At 47.9% G+C, this 12,190-nt stretch overlaps 1 long non-coding RNA gene across 1 annotated transcript in view; it reads left to right on the top strand.

Annotated features, from left to right (window-relative positions):
* Window positions 1-12,190, top strand: part of LOC138727826 (uncharacterized) — a 152,205-nt gene that overhangs the window by 4,110 nt on the left and 135,905 nt on the right. The window contains exons 2-3 of the long non-coding RNA XR_011338621.1: window positions 5,830-5,953; window positions 11,164-11,306. This is a non-coding gene — a long non-coding RNA (uncharacterized lncRNA). The remainder of the gene's footprint in view (window positions 1-5,829; window positions 5,954-11,163; window positions 11,307-12,190) is intronic.

Raw genomic sequence — 12,190 nt, 5'->3', positions numbered from 1 at the left:
CTCTGCAGATACCGCACTGATAAGCATGCACCAGGCTGGGAAGCAGCCTGGAGCCCAAGGAGAGCTGCTCTGGGGTGGCTGTTCCCTGCAGAAACAGGCCTGCTGCAACTGCAGGGTGTTTTGAATAGGCAACATTCAGTGTGGACAGTCCTGGGGCTTGATATCACCCTTTCAGGGAGATCCTGACTTTGTTTAACCTCCTTTCTGGTGCTTCCTGGTCTGTATTGCTGTGTTGCAGGGCAAAGTGCTGGTTCAGTTCTGGGGTTAACTTGGTCTCTCCTTCACAATGTGGATTTACTAAGGATCTCTGCTGGGGAAATCAAATGGAGAGCGCTGGCAGGTTGTGAAGACATCTGGAAACTATTTGTGTCATCCTGCTGAAGCACATGAGGTCTCTTGTCACCAGCTAAAGATCAGGATGTTACATTCAGCTCATTTGCTTAGGATGTAAATTAGGAATATGTGAACTTTGCCAATGCCTTTTCATGGTGCTGGCCTCACTCCATGGTGGGCAGCCCTGCAGATTGGAGCAGAGCTGGTGTGATTTACAGCAGCCGTGAATCTAGCTCCCTCCACTCACTTGTTCCGTGCTCTGCACGCTGGTAAGATGAGCAGCAGAGCTTTTGCCAGGGAGTTTGTCAGACTTGCTAACTTCACGCAGTCTTGGATGGAGAAAGCAGCAGTGCTGCTTAGGAGGTGGTACAGGAGAGTTCAATAGTTTTGCTGCCAGAACCGAGTTCATTACAACGAAGATAAAGTGATCTGTAAAGTGGGCTCTTGTCTGTCTTCTGTGCCGCCACTTTGTCAAGGCTTGGGCATTAGACAGTGTTTGCACAGGAACAAGTTACGTTTGTCTCTCCCTGCTTGTTGCCCCTGGGATGGGAGGATGGCACAGCACAGCTGTACTGCCTGTGACGCTGGCCGTCTCTCTAGTTTGGTAGATTAAAGAGGAGGAAAGGGACGGTGTGTAACTGGTCATCTTGAAAGCAGTTTTGAAAGGTGTGGTGAATCCTAGGAGCACCAGGGTGTCCCCTGGGGTCTCCATCCAGGGACTGTGCAGACCTCTGCCTTTGGAGGTCAACAACCTGATGGGAAAGAGGTTTCCTTGGTCAGGACCTGCACATAGTTCTGGTTCCACTTCTCTGCGTTGATTAACATTTTCTTACAAATCGTTGACTACATCCAGAGCAATTTTTGTAGCCTGCTTGCTTAGCAGTGCTCCGCTTCTGAATCACTGGCAGCTGCCTAAGCCACCAGGGGCCCAGGGAGGAGAGGTTCTGCAGCCAGCAGAGCAGGACCACACAAGCAGGGCAACCACATGCACCTTCCAAGAGGCAGTGCTAGGAAGTGCTGTGGCTCTGATTGTAGCTCTGAATATGGCCAGGAGGCAGGACGAGGCTCTTCAGCCTTAGTGAGTGACTTTGCAGTGTGTAATTGGCTTGTGGCTCCAAACAGCCTCTTCCCTAACTGCTGATGCTCTCGTCTGCCCTCAACTCCTGATCCTTGCATCAGCCCTCACTGGCCTTTTGCTTTTGTTCTCTTTTCAGCCAATCATTCTCTGTCTTCTGTCCCTTGATCCTGCCATGTAAAGCACTGACTGTATGTAATAAAATCAATTAAATTTCTAGTCGGACATGATATGTCAGACCAACCAGAGGAGTCTGGGTGAGGCAGAGGCAGCCTATAATTAACACCTCTAATGGGAGCGCAGGAAGGTTGTCTCATTGCTCAGGGCACAGGGCATGCCCTGTCCAGACAGGCTGGCTCCCTGGCACTTGGCTTGGCTCACAGGAGCCAGAGGTTTGCTCATTGCTCACCTTTTGTTGTAAGGAGATGCAGGGAAATAACTCTAGCGAGGTGTTGGCTGTATGGTTTAAGCCAGACTACACTGCATCTTGCAGGTGTCTTGGGAAGAGTTCAGCAGCTTAAGCTGTCCGCTTCTCGAAATCAAGCTGGTCTTGTCTGATGTGCCTGAGCAGACCCTCCCCGGTGCATTTAGACCTGTGCGGCTTTTGAGGCTGAAGACCATGGTCTGTTTTCTGTCTGTTGTTATTTTCTAATAAGTTTTTATGAGATACAGCATTATGCTAAGATAATAAGAGCAAATATCGGTTCACCTTCCTGCTCTCTGAGCCCTTGCATTTGTCACAGCCAGGTGCCTTGCTGAGGGGTGCAGGATGTCGTCTTATGCAATTGCAGAGGTTTACCAACAGATTTCCAGCCTCGGTGTGGACTGGTTGCGTCCCTCTTCTGTTGGCTGTGGGCTTACAAAGAGATGTTCATATTTTAAATATGGTGCAATGACATCAATAGTAATAATTATTGCATGCATCAAAGCTTTGGAGATTAGCCACAGATCATGCATCCAAATGGCAAATGGTTATAATAGCTCCATACGTGAGACATCAAAGTCTGAGGAAACGTTGCTCTGTTATAAAAAATACATCAGAATGATCATTCCACTTGAAGCAAAGTGCGGAACTGTAGATGTGCGTGGAACAAACGCAACGCATTTCATACTCATTTGGGTGTTTCAAGTACAGGAAAAATTGATTCCACAGCTCCAATTACCAATCCACATCAAGTGAAGACTGTATTGAAATGATGAGATTTCACACAATATTAGGCTTAAGTTGACTCCTCCTTGTGAAAATGTGTTTATAATTAGGGCCTAGAAAAGCAAGAAGTGGTGTTGGAGGCTTTAATTTTTTATATGCTCCCTGGCAGAGAAGTGGCTGAGATTGCATAAAATTCTTAAACCCATGATGTTTCAAGTATCCTTTTGCTGAATTGAAATGGCTTTCTCATAGATTAAAGGAACGACACTGTTGTTTTCTTTGTTAGGAGAAAAGTATTCCAACCTGAAAAAGCGCAGGCACTCTCTCTGGAGCCTGCGGACAGCTACTGGAATAAGAAAATGCAAAGCAGTCACTAGAACAACAGAACCTCTGAACTCAGCAACTGAAATGCCCAATTACAGACATGCTGCTGTTTCGCCTCCCTCCTCCCAGCTGTTTAGCTTGATCACTCCCCCAGCCACAGCAGGACAAACAGTGGGAAGGATGCAGTGCTGGGCACGCTCTGACAGCCAAATCAAAGGCCCATAGAAGTCTCTGCCTCAGCTACGAGGCTGGAGGAAATCAGAGACCCTCATTAAAGTTTTAGGAAAACCTAACTGGTATGAGGACAGCATTCAAAAATATATTTGGGGAAAACAAATATTGTTTTAACTCTATTAATAATTGATGCGTTGCCAGCAGAGTTCCTCATAGCATTAAGGGAATTGAAAATTAAAGGCACAAAGACACTACTTTAAGAAAACATCTTGATAAATTATTAATATAGCCTAGTCCTACTGGAATCTGAAGAGTGTAGGGTTTAGCTTGTCTTGTCAAACCTGTGCTTTCTAACACCACAGTGTCTTTCCGAATGTGAGCATGGTCATTTTAATTTTATATCACAAAAGCATTGGTTGTTTATGGTGCTCGCTGGAATCCATTACTGCCTTCTCTGGCACTTGCTTGTGCTGAGCCCCTGGGATCCTGTGTAGCACTGACACAAAGATCATGGACTTCCTTCATTCAAGAGGGAAGAAGGTTGGTTATTATTTAGAAAATGGAAGAGAACACGGCTGTTGCAAGGAAACTACTGTTTGTGAGGGTCAAACTGGCTCAGAAGCAGAAACCCTGGTACTGCCTGTTTGGTGATGTGATGTATAAATAGCTGGGAGAGGTCTCTTGGGATGTGTAACACCCGGGAGCAGCTCCTGCTTTAGTTTGTGTGCCTCTGGAGACATGCATTTTTCAACGGTGAGGCCAGTCTTGGGGACTGCACTGAATGATTCAGTGGCTGGCACTTCCCCGGTGCATTCTGATAGGCATCTTAAGGACAAGAAGTGGTGCAGCCTAGCATTCCCCAGAATACCAGCTCTCCGCTATGTCTGAGAAAGGCTGGACACGGGATGCGATAAAGGCAGTAAATACGGAATTTCTGCCTTTCCCTCCAGAGCAGCTCTCCACCACTGCTGAGAGCTGAGCTTGTGAGAGGCAGCGCTGGAGGCGCAGCTGAGGAGTTTGGCTGACGTTCCTGACACGGAGAGACTGTAGGTACAAAGCAGAATACTGAGCACCATGTTAACTAACAGAGCTTCTGCCATCTCTGAAAACCAGTGTGTTGCTGAAGGGCATACGAGTTCTTTAAAATCCTGATTTGTTCCATTCCACTTCTATCTTTTAGGCTGTTCTAATGAAGCAGTCAGTAAGCCCGGCATAATTGCTGGCAGGCATTCTAATTTAAGAAACTGCATAAGAGCATCCACAGAACTATATTTATTATTTCGTTCCTTTAAATAAAGTAAGAGTGAATGCTGCTTCTTCATTACTCATATCTTAGTGCTTTACATGCAAAAGGTTTATTGAGACTGATGGAATTCATAAACACTCTTTATTTACTACAATAAGGTTAATAATTAAGCAGAAGAGAGAATATCCATGGATTCTGTTATAAGAATAATTCCTGCCCTAGTTCCTAGCAAAAGGCCTCTGTAAATCAGTGATTGAGAACATGGGGCTGATCCACTGGTGCTACAAAGGGAGGTTAAGTTTTTTCATTCTGGATAAAGTAAATGCGGTGGTCAGGCATTGAGGAGTGCAGAATTCTCCTCACTGCAGCACGGTGGGTTCTGTCTGAGGGAGAGGCCCCTTTCACCATCCCTGGTACACAGACAGCATTCATCACCTTTGCTCCACGTGGAGCAAGATCTCACTGGTTCTGCTTGCTGCTGTGAGCTGTGATCGCAGGCAGCGGAGTCAGAGCCTGTACAGACTGGGATGTGAAGCGTGTAGCCTGGCACCCACTGGGAAGGTTGGACCTGACATGCCAGAGAAATGGTTGTGGAAAATGAGCCCTTGCCCACAGTCCGAAGATGTGGATTCCCTCAAAGTGGAATGTTTTGGTTTCTTGATGACATGGCCATTCCTCTCTACAGTTGGGCTCTCTGGCTGCTGCTGGGGCTTAGCTGGGAAAACAGGCAGCGCAATGGTTGGAGCACAGCACCAGAAGGTCCCACTGGAAGAGCTGTGCGTGCCGGCTGTGGTGGTCAGGATGGGTGGGAATGCCATGCGGGAGGGCTCCTGCCCCGTGGGGAGAGGCTGGCTGCAAGGCTGTCCCTTCCGTAGCTGTTCCTCCCCATTCCGCTCCTGCAGCTGTTCCTCAGCTCTTTGCTGGGTCCCTGCCTGTGGCCCTCCGTACTGCTGACCCTCTGCCCCCTCTGCCCTGTATCCCTCCACCTCTCCCTGCTCCTGCCTGGCGCTGCCTGCCCATCTCCCAACATTGCTTCTGCATCCCTCCCCTTGCTGCTTTGCTTTCCTGCTGTAGATGCCTGCTCTCTGCTCCGCTGCTGGCTGGCAGGGTGAGCTCCCGTGCCTGCCAGACACCCTTGTTGTTGTTTAAAGATGCTGACACGGGAGCCTCGTCCCCATCAGGCAGAGCTGTGAGTCTGTCTGATTTAACAAAGTAGGGAAACAAGCCAGGCAGAGTTATCTCCATCTGAAGCATATTCTAGGACTGATTAGCTGCCTAAACTTACACTGTAATTATCTGTGCTGAGTGGCTTCTGCACATCACTGCCCATTTTTCTGAGTGTTTTTATTTAAGTTGATAATGGAAAATGAATAAAGCCTTAGTTCCACTCTGATTTTGATACTTGTGCTAGAAAATACCTGAAGATGAGCGTTTTTGTGCTCACAATAGTTAGATTAATATTTAATTTGCTGGCATGCAACAAGCTGATTATTTTTCCTCTGATATGGCTCAACTTTGTAATTACAGGAACCGGCTCCTCCTGCCTGAGGTAAGAGGCTCAGAGACAGCCTGACATCGCTGTGACCACGGTTTCACCAGGCTGACTCACTGCAAAGTCATCATCATCTGAAATCTCTGCTCCTGGAAAGAGGTACAGACTTGGATCTGCTCTGAGGACAGAGAATATCTGTCCTTGATTGCATTTTAAACTGCAGGGAATTAATGGAAACACGATGCAGCTGTGTTGAGTCTCAAGGAATGTGTGATATCTGCCAACTACTGCAAGCCAAGCCCTGGTCACACAGCCTGCCTGATGCTGCGGGTGCAGGGCAGGTCTGGCAGCACTGCAGCTTGTCTGACACCGGGGATGGGCTGAGCTAACCCACACGAGACCCCCCCGGATGGTGATCCTCTGCTGAGATGGGGGAATGCTGCAGGCAGGTGCCATTGGGCGACCTGCAGCACCCCTGTGGAGAAAAGCTGAGCGAAAGCTCAGAGTGGCACCGAGGGCTGGCCAGCTCAGGGCCTCTCTTTGTCCACAGCCGATGCTCGTGCAAAGCCTATAGGAGGCAGGGCATTGGTTGCATGATGATTTGCCCAGGGTCCTCAGAGATGCTGCTCACGATCTGTCTGGACTAGTGGTCGTGACTGACCGTTGCGCTGAACTAGCAGGGGTGCTGTGCTCCTGGGGTGTCTCTGAAGCCTCTTCAAGCCCACGAGTATGTCTGGGCTCTGCAGTGTTCTGGGTAAAGAGGTTCTTGCCACACTGCCTTTCCTCTTTAAGCTTGGTCTCAAATAATTTCACTGGCACCTCATGATTCCTGCGTTGTGCAAACAGGGGCCAGTGTACATTCAGCATGCTCTGGTGATCCCTCCTGCTGGGGACTGTCCTGTCTTCCTGACTGGTAGTCATCTGCCTGAGTTCTGCTGGACCCTCCTGAGGTGGGCACAGGGCTCTGTCTGCTCTGGGGGAGGCAGAGGCAACAGGCAAATGTTCCCATTGTTCCCATGTTCCAAATGCATCCTTCACAAATGGGGCTACCTCCTGTGACTCAGTTGTCCAGGTGCTTCAGCCTTCCTTGTCTGCTCAGAGAGCAGCCGTGGCTCAGAATCAAATTCAGCCTTTAGAATTACCCCCTCTGTAATGTCCATTGTCTGGATTCCCCTGACCAGCCATGCAAAGTAATATCTCGTCCCAGTGCCATATTCATCTTGCACTGTCAGTTTTACCCACACCCTAAGTACTCAGTAATAGCAAGACTGTCAGGGTGTACATTATTCATTAGTTTTCACTTGAAGAATATATCGTTGCCATAATATGGCACATTGCACTGGGAACAAACTCCCTGTGCAGACAGGGATTAGGGCCATTTTTCAAACGCTGCTGGCTCTTAATTTGTACATTGTTTGAAGGGAAAAGGTCTTGTTGAACTCTGTTTTGAACACTAGTTTAACAGAGCGTGGTGGGTGGTGTTCACATCCTCTCCGATAGCTGGCGGACAAATGCTGGTGAGAGGCACACAGAGTGCTAGACCCTGTGGCAGTTTGTGCCTGGCTCTGTGTGCACTGTCCTTTTCCGCGCACCCAAAGCTCATTAGCGAACCTCATCAAAATCCACTTGTTCAGCAGCTGACTATACAATAGCTGCTGGCTACTGAGCCTCCATCCCTCACCGGTGTACTCCAGAACTGTCTGCCAAAACATGATCAATGAGGAGTTCAGGTGTTTTGTTTAGCTGCAGTACAGTCCTGGATAGTGAGGAAAGTGCCACGCTGGTGCCAGAATGATCTGAGCGCTGGGAACAGCCAATCCAAGGGCAGCTGGGCTGCACAGGAGAGGGCTGCAATGTAGCAAGGTTAAGTCTGGTAAAACTGGGAAGGAAACGTTGATCTTATATGGTAAAGGTGAGGATAGCCACAAGTCTACAGGTTAGTGTGGAGGGAACATGGTTGTGGTGAGAAGGAGAGACCCTTTTATGCCCACTCCAAGGTTTCTGCTGCCCTCACCACCCAGGAGTGCTGGAAAGGGCCTTCTGCAGTAATAGTCTCACTGAGATCCAGTGCACCTCAATTCTGTGTGTGCAAAGGGCTAAGTGGGAGCTGTGCCGTGCCTGTGCAGAGCTGGCTTCTTGTGGAGCTCAGGGAAAGCAGGTCAGGCACCCTCAGATCTGTCTTCTCAGTCCACAGGACTGCTGGGTGCAAAGGCAGCTTAATGAAGGAAAGAACAGTTGATTAACATTCAGAACTGCTCCATTATTGAACTAGAGCAGGTCTTCTTTGTACTGAAGCTGGATCATATGGGGACAGAGGAAGAAGCGGGGATGAAGTTCTGAGCCAGCGCACTTGCTCAGCTCTTCTGAGTTACTTTTCATCATCTGAACGGCTGCCCCTGTGAGCCTTTGGCAGGAGGGGTGGCAAATGCTGTACAGCTCACAGCTCAGCCTCCGTCTTCCACAGGCTGCGGGTCCTGTGTGCTTCTAGACCAAAGCAGCGAGTGGAACTGCTGCTGCTGCTGCTGGGGCATTCTGAGCTCTGACGTGTCTCTGGACTGCCTTCTCGAAAGGCGGAAAAAGAAAAAAGGGGAATTAATCTCTTGGGCAAATAAATCAAACCAGCAACCTCCACTACAGCTCATAGCCTGCTTAAACGCAAGTCTGGACTAGAACATTTGTTGCAACCATTTAGTGACCCATGCTCTTCCCAGATTCGTCTTATGAGCTGGAAAAAGCAATTTGTCAGCCCATGTGCCCCAAAGTACTGATAATTTTTAAATCCACATGTGTTGAAAGCCTTAGAATTGAACTACTGGATATGCAGAGACAAAAGCAAATAAAGCCAGCCATGATACATCTGTTTTGCCTAGATAATATTCTGATAGGGCCTGATTTATTGTCTTTATGTCTTGAGGCCAGGCAAGCCTCATGAGGTCTCACCTTTGTCCCAGTCATAAAGTACAATGAAGCAGAAGGAGACTTTGAGAAAGAAGAGCCAGAAATCCTATTTGCTGTGGATGTCTCCGAGAGCTTCCTTTCCAAGCTTTCCAGTTTGCACAGTGCTGTCCAGTTCTCAGCTGGCTGGAACATCAGCTGTCCCTCTCTGCTTGGTGAAAGGCTGATGTGTGCAGCCTTCGGCATGGCTGCGGTGAGTCCGGCTGCCCTGGCTCTGGGCACCAGCACCTCCAGGTTGCTGAACCCAGGCTGCCAGGGTGGCTGCAGCAGTCGCTCACCCTTGTGCGCCGTTCTCCATTGCTGAATCTGAAAAATTATTATGGTAAGAAAGCCCAGGCTGAAACCAAGTTAGCAATGACAGGAACGGTATGAATATCACCTCTGAACTGGGGACAATAATAAGGCAAGACAAACAGGAGACACACAGAGGGTAATTAAGCCCTCAGTACCTAGGGGTATTTCTAAATGAAAAAAATAATCGTCACACTGAAATTGCAAAATTATGCATCTCAATGTATTAATTCCACCCAAATTAGCAGCGCCTAAAGGAGTGCTGATGTTTTCTGCTCGCTATGGGGAGTCTGATGGAGTGAGCAGAGCCACAGGACTTTGCTCTCCCAGTTGAGCATGGCTTGGTCTTTGGAACCAGGGCTGGAGAGGAGGCACTACTTTCCTGTGCTTGGCTTCCCTGCGCAGGTCCTGAGCAACAGCACACAACCTGAGCTCTCTGCAGGGAGGAGGAGGACAGGCGGGTGCAGGATTTCCCCAGCAAAGCGCTGGCCCTTTCAGCCAGTGGCTGCCGCTGCCATTTTGTCATGTTATTCCTTCATCTTTTGAAGTAGTGCAAGAACTGGAGCAGATAATAGAATCATAGAATGGTTTGTGCTGGAAGGGACCTCAAAGCCTGTCCAGTTCCACCCCCTGCGATGGGCAGGGACACATCCCACTGGATCAGGGGCTCCAAGCCCCATCCAACCTGGCCTTGAACCCCTCCAGGGATGGGGCAGCCACGGCTTCTCTCAGCAACCTGGGCCAGGGCCTCCCCACGCTCACAGGATTTGGATCAAAATCTTTGTGGTGTTCAGCAACTTTGGGGGAACTTGAAGTGAAATCACAGACATCTTCCAGGAGATTGGTTATTTTTAATGATATAGGAATATAGTTTGTCTGTTTAATTCAACCAGAGTGACATAATATCTTTCATTTGGACTTATTACCAGCAGAGCCAGTAGCTGGAAGCAGACCCAGGGCAGGGGATTTTGTCATCATTTTAAATTTTCTCTATCTGACAAAATTGAAGGCCTTGAAAAGACTGGAGCCATTGTAAAGGATAGAGCATCAGAGAATAGGTCACACAGTGTATTAAAGAATGAAAATTGATTCATTCTTTCCTCTGTTGAATAAGCAGCTGTGCTTTGGTCCCTGTGATCCATGAAATAAGCTGTCAGGGAAATAGGAAATGTGCCACATTTGAACTTCACTCATTGATTCCGTTCTCATCTGAGGTGCAGTATTAAAATGCATTACAGCGGGTGCAGAATCTGCAGCAGTGACAGCAGCGAGGCCTCGGTGCTAGTCAGTTGTCTGGCTATTTGTTATTAAATTAATCGGTGCTTTGCAATGCTGGGACTCATTTACTGAGGTCGTCTGGGCAGAGCTGGCTAACAGGAGGAGTTTCACAGAAGCGACGTTCGTTAGTTTTAAATAAAATCAAAGCCTACAAAGGAGGCTCAGGAGGAGTGGTTCTAACAAGATCTATTGGCCCTTTTATCTGGAGAAGCAATTTTCAGGCAGTTCAGAGATTCTGACAGTAATCAGTGTAAGAAGGGGTAGCAGAGACATTGAGAATAGGGGGTTCCTGGCTGAAGCACGTTAGGCCAATTAATGCCTGCAACTCTAATAGTCTGCTTAGCTGCAAAATTACCTGGAGGATATTTCCATTGTTGCATAAAAACCATGCCCAATCCCTCATATTCTTTCTTTACACACCTTTTCGCAAGCAAAGAATTATCCTTGTTGTGCTGTCCGTGAGTAGCGCACAGAGGACTGCCCACAACGGTTCTTTGCGAGGGTGAGTCCATTTTATCCATTCTGAAGTGCCTTTTGCTTCTTTGGTGAGTTTTTGCAAGTTTTGTTAAATAAAACATCATTTTTTGCCGCCTTTGCTTTATTTGCCTCAAAATTGTGATTCATAAAGATGGATTTTTATAATTAAGGCAGAAATGAGAAATAACCCCCTATATATAATTTAAAATGTTGAAATTATAGACACTATCTAACTTCTGCTTTAAATCACAGGAACAAACTGTTCCCCATTAGCAGCCCTAATTAAATCCATTTTTCTATGAGTCTTTGGCAAATTCCATTTTAGTAAAGCTGTATTAAGCTCTCTTTTATTTCCTCTTGCTTTGCAGAATTCTCTGGTTGCAGTGAATAATAGGTCGAATATGGTATGTGACAGCTCCAAAGGCTCCAAAGATACACCACGAACAACCATTCTGGAAAGCTGGCATAGGAACGCTGCCCAGGATTTGGAAGAACTTTGACTACCAGACAGGTAGGAGCACTGAATGGTAATTCTGGCCTGGGGACTTCATGTGTGGAGCGAGAATTGGTAGACATTGTGTGGCAAAGAGGCTGTGGAAAGATGGAGGAGGCTTGGAGCATGGGAGGATAAGGCAAGTACCGAAGCAAGCAGCACATTCTGCACAGTATGTTCAGGTGCTGCACTCCAGAGCACTTGTCTGCCACCTGCTGTGCCCCACTGGGCTTTTATGGGAGATGAGCAGTTGTGGAGGAGCAGAGAGAACTTTCTTAAGAGAGTCAGCTCGGCTTTTCTTCAGTAGGTGCAGTCATCTGGAAATGTGTATGCTGCAAGGCTGTGCTGCGCTGCTGGTAGCACCTGTCTGAGCCTGTGCCAAAACTGTCTAGCATGGGCCTTGCTCCTGCTGAACGCAGACCTGCTTCTGCACGTAGGTCACAGCCTGGCCTCGGTCACTGGTCCTGTGCATAGACAGCTTTGTCAGGGTGATGCTCACTGATGAGTTGACTGAGGAAGTAATGCACAGACCACAGAACACACCTGAAACAGCCTCTCCTTTTGCAGTCCTTGTGTGTGAAGATTAACTTACTCCAAATAACCTGCGACAGTCCCAGAGCAGCAGGCTTACTCCTATCCTCAAGCGGCTCCATCATTCATTTCCTGTAACGATTGGCTTCAGCCTTCGATTTCCTCTGTGGAGCGTACTGGAAAGAGAGAGGCTGAGCTGTGAACATTAATAACAATGAATAATAACAGTGCGAGTTCCACAAGCTTTAACAATCAAATGAATCAACAGTCAGGAGAGTTTCATTAATAAATACTTGCTGGGTTAGATGACAAGGGAGCTGGTGCCAGAGGTGTGCGTATCCGTTAAAGGCGCTTATCCTGTGTGAGCCACC

This window comes from Phaenicophaeus curvirostris, chromosome 16 (assembly GCF_032191515.1).
Source record: "Phaenicophaeus curvirostris isolate KB17595 chromosome 16, BPBGC_Pcur_1.0, whole genome shotgun sequence".
In the NCBI taxonomy this organism is placed as follows: Eukaryota; Metazoa; Chordata; class Aves; order Cuculiformes; family Cuculidae; genus Phaenicophaeus; species Phaenicophaeus curvirostris.
Note: the sequence above shows the minus strand (reverse complement) of the source record. Positions and strands in the feature narration are given on the sequence as shown.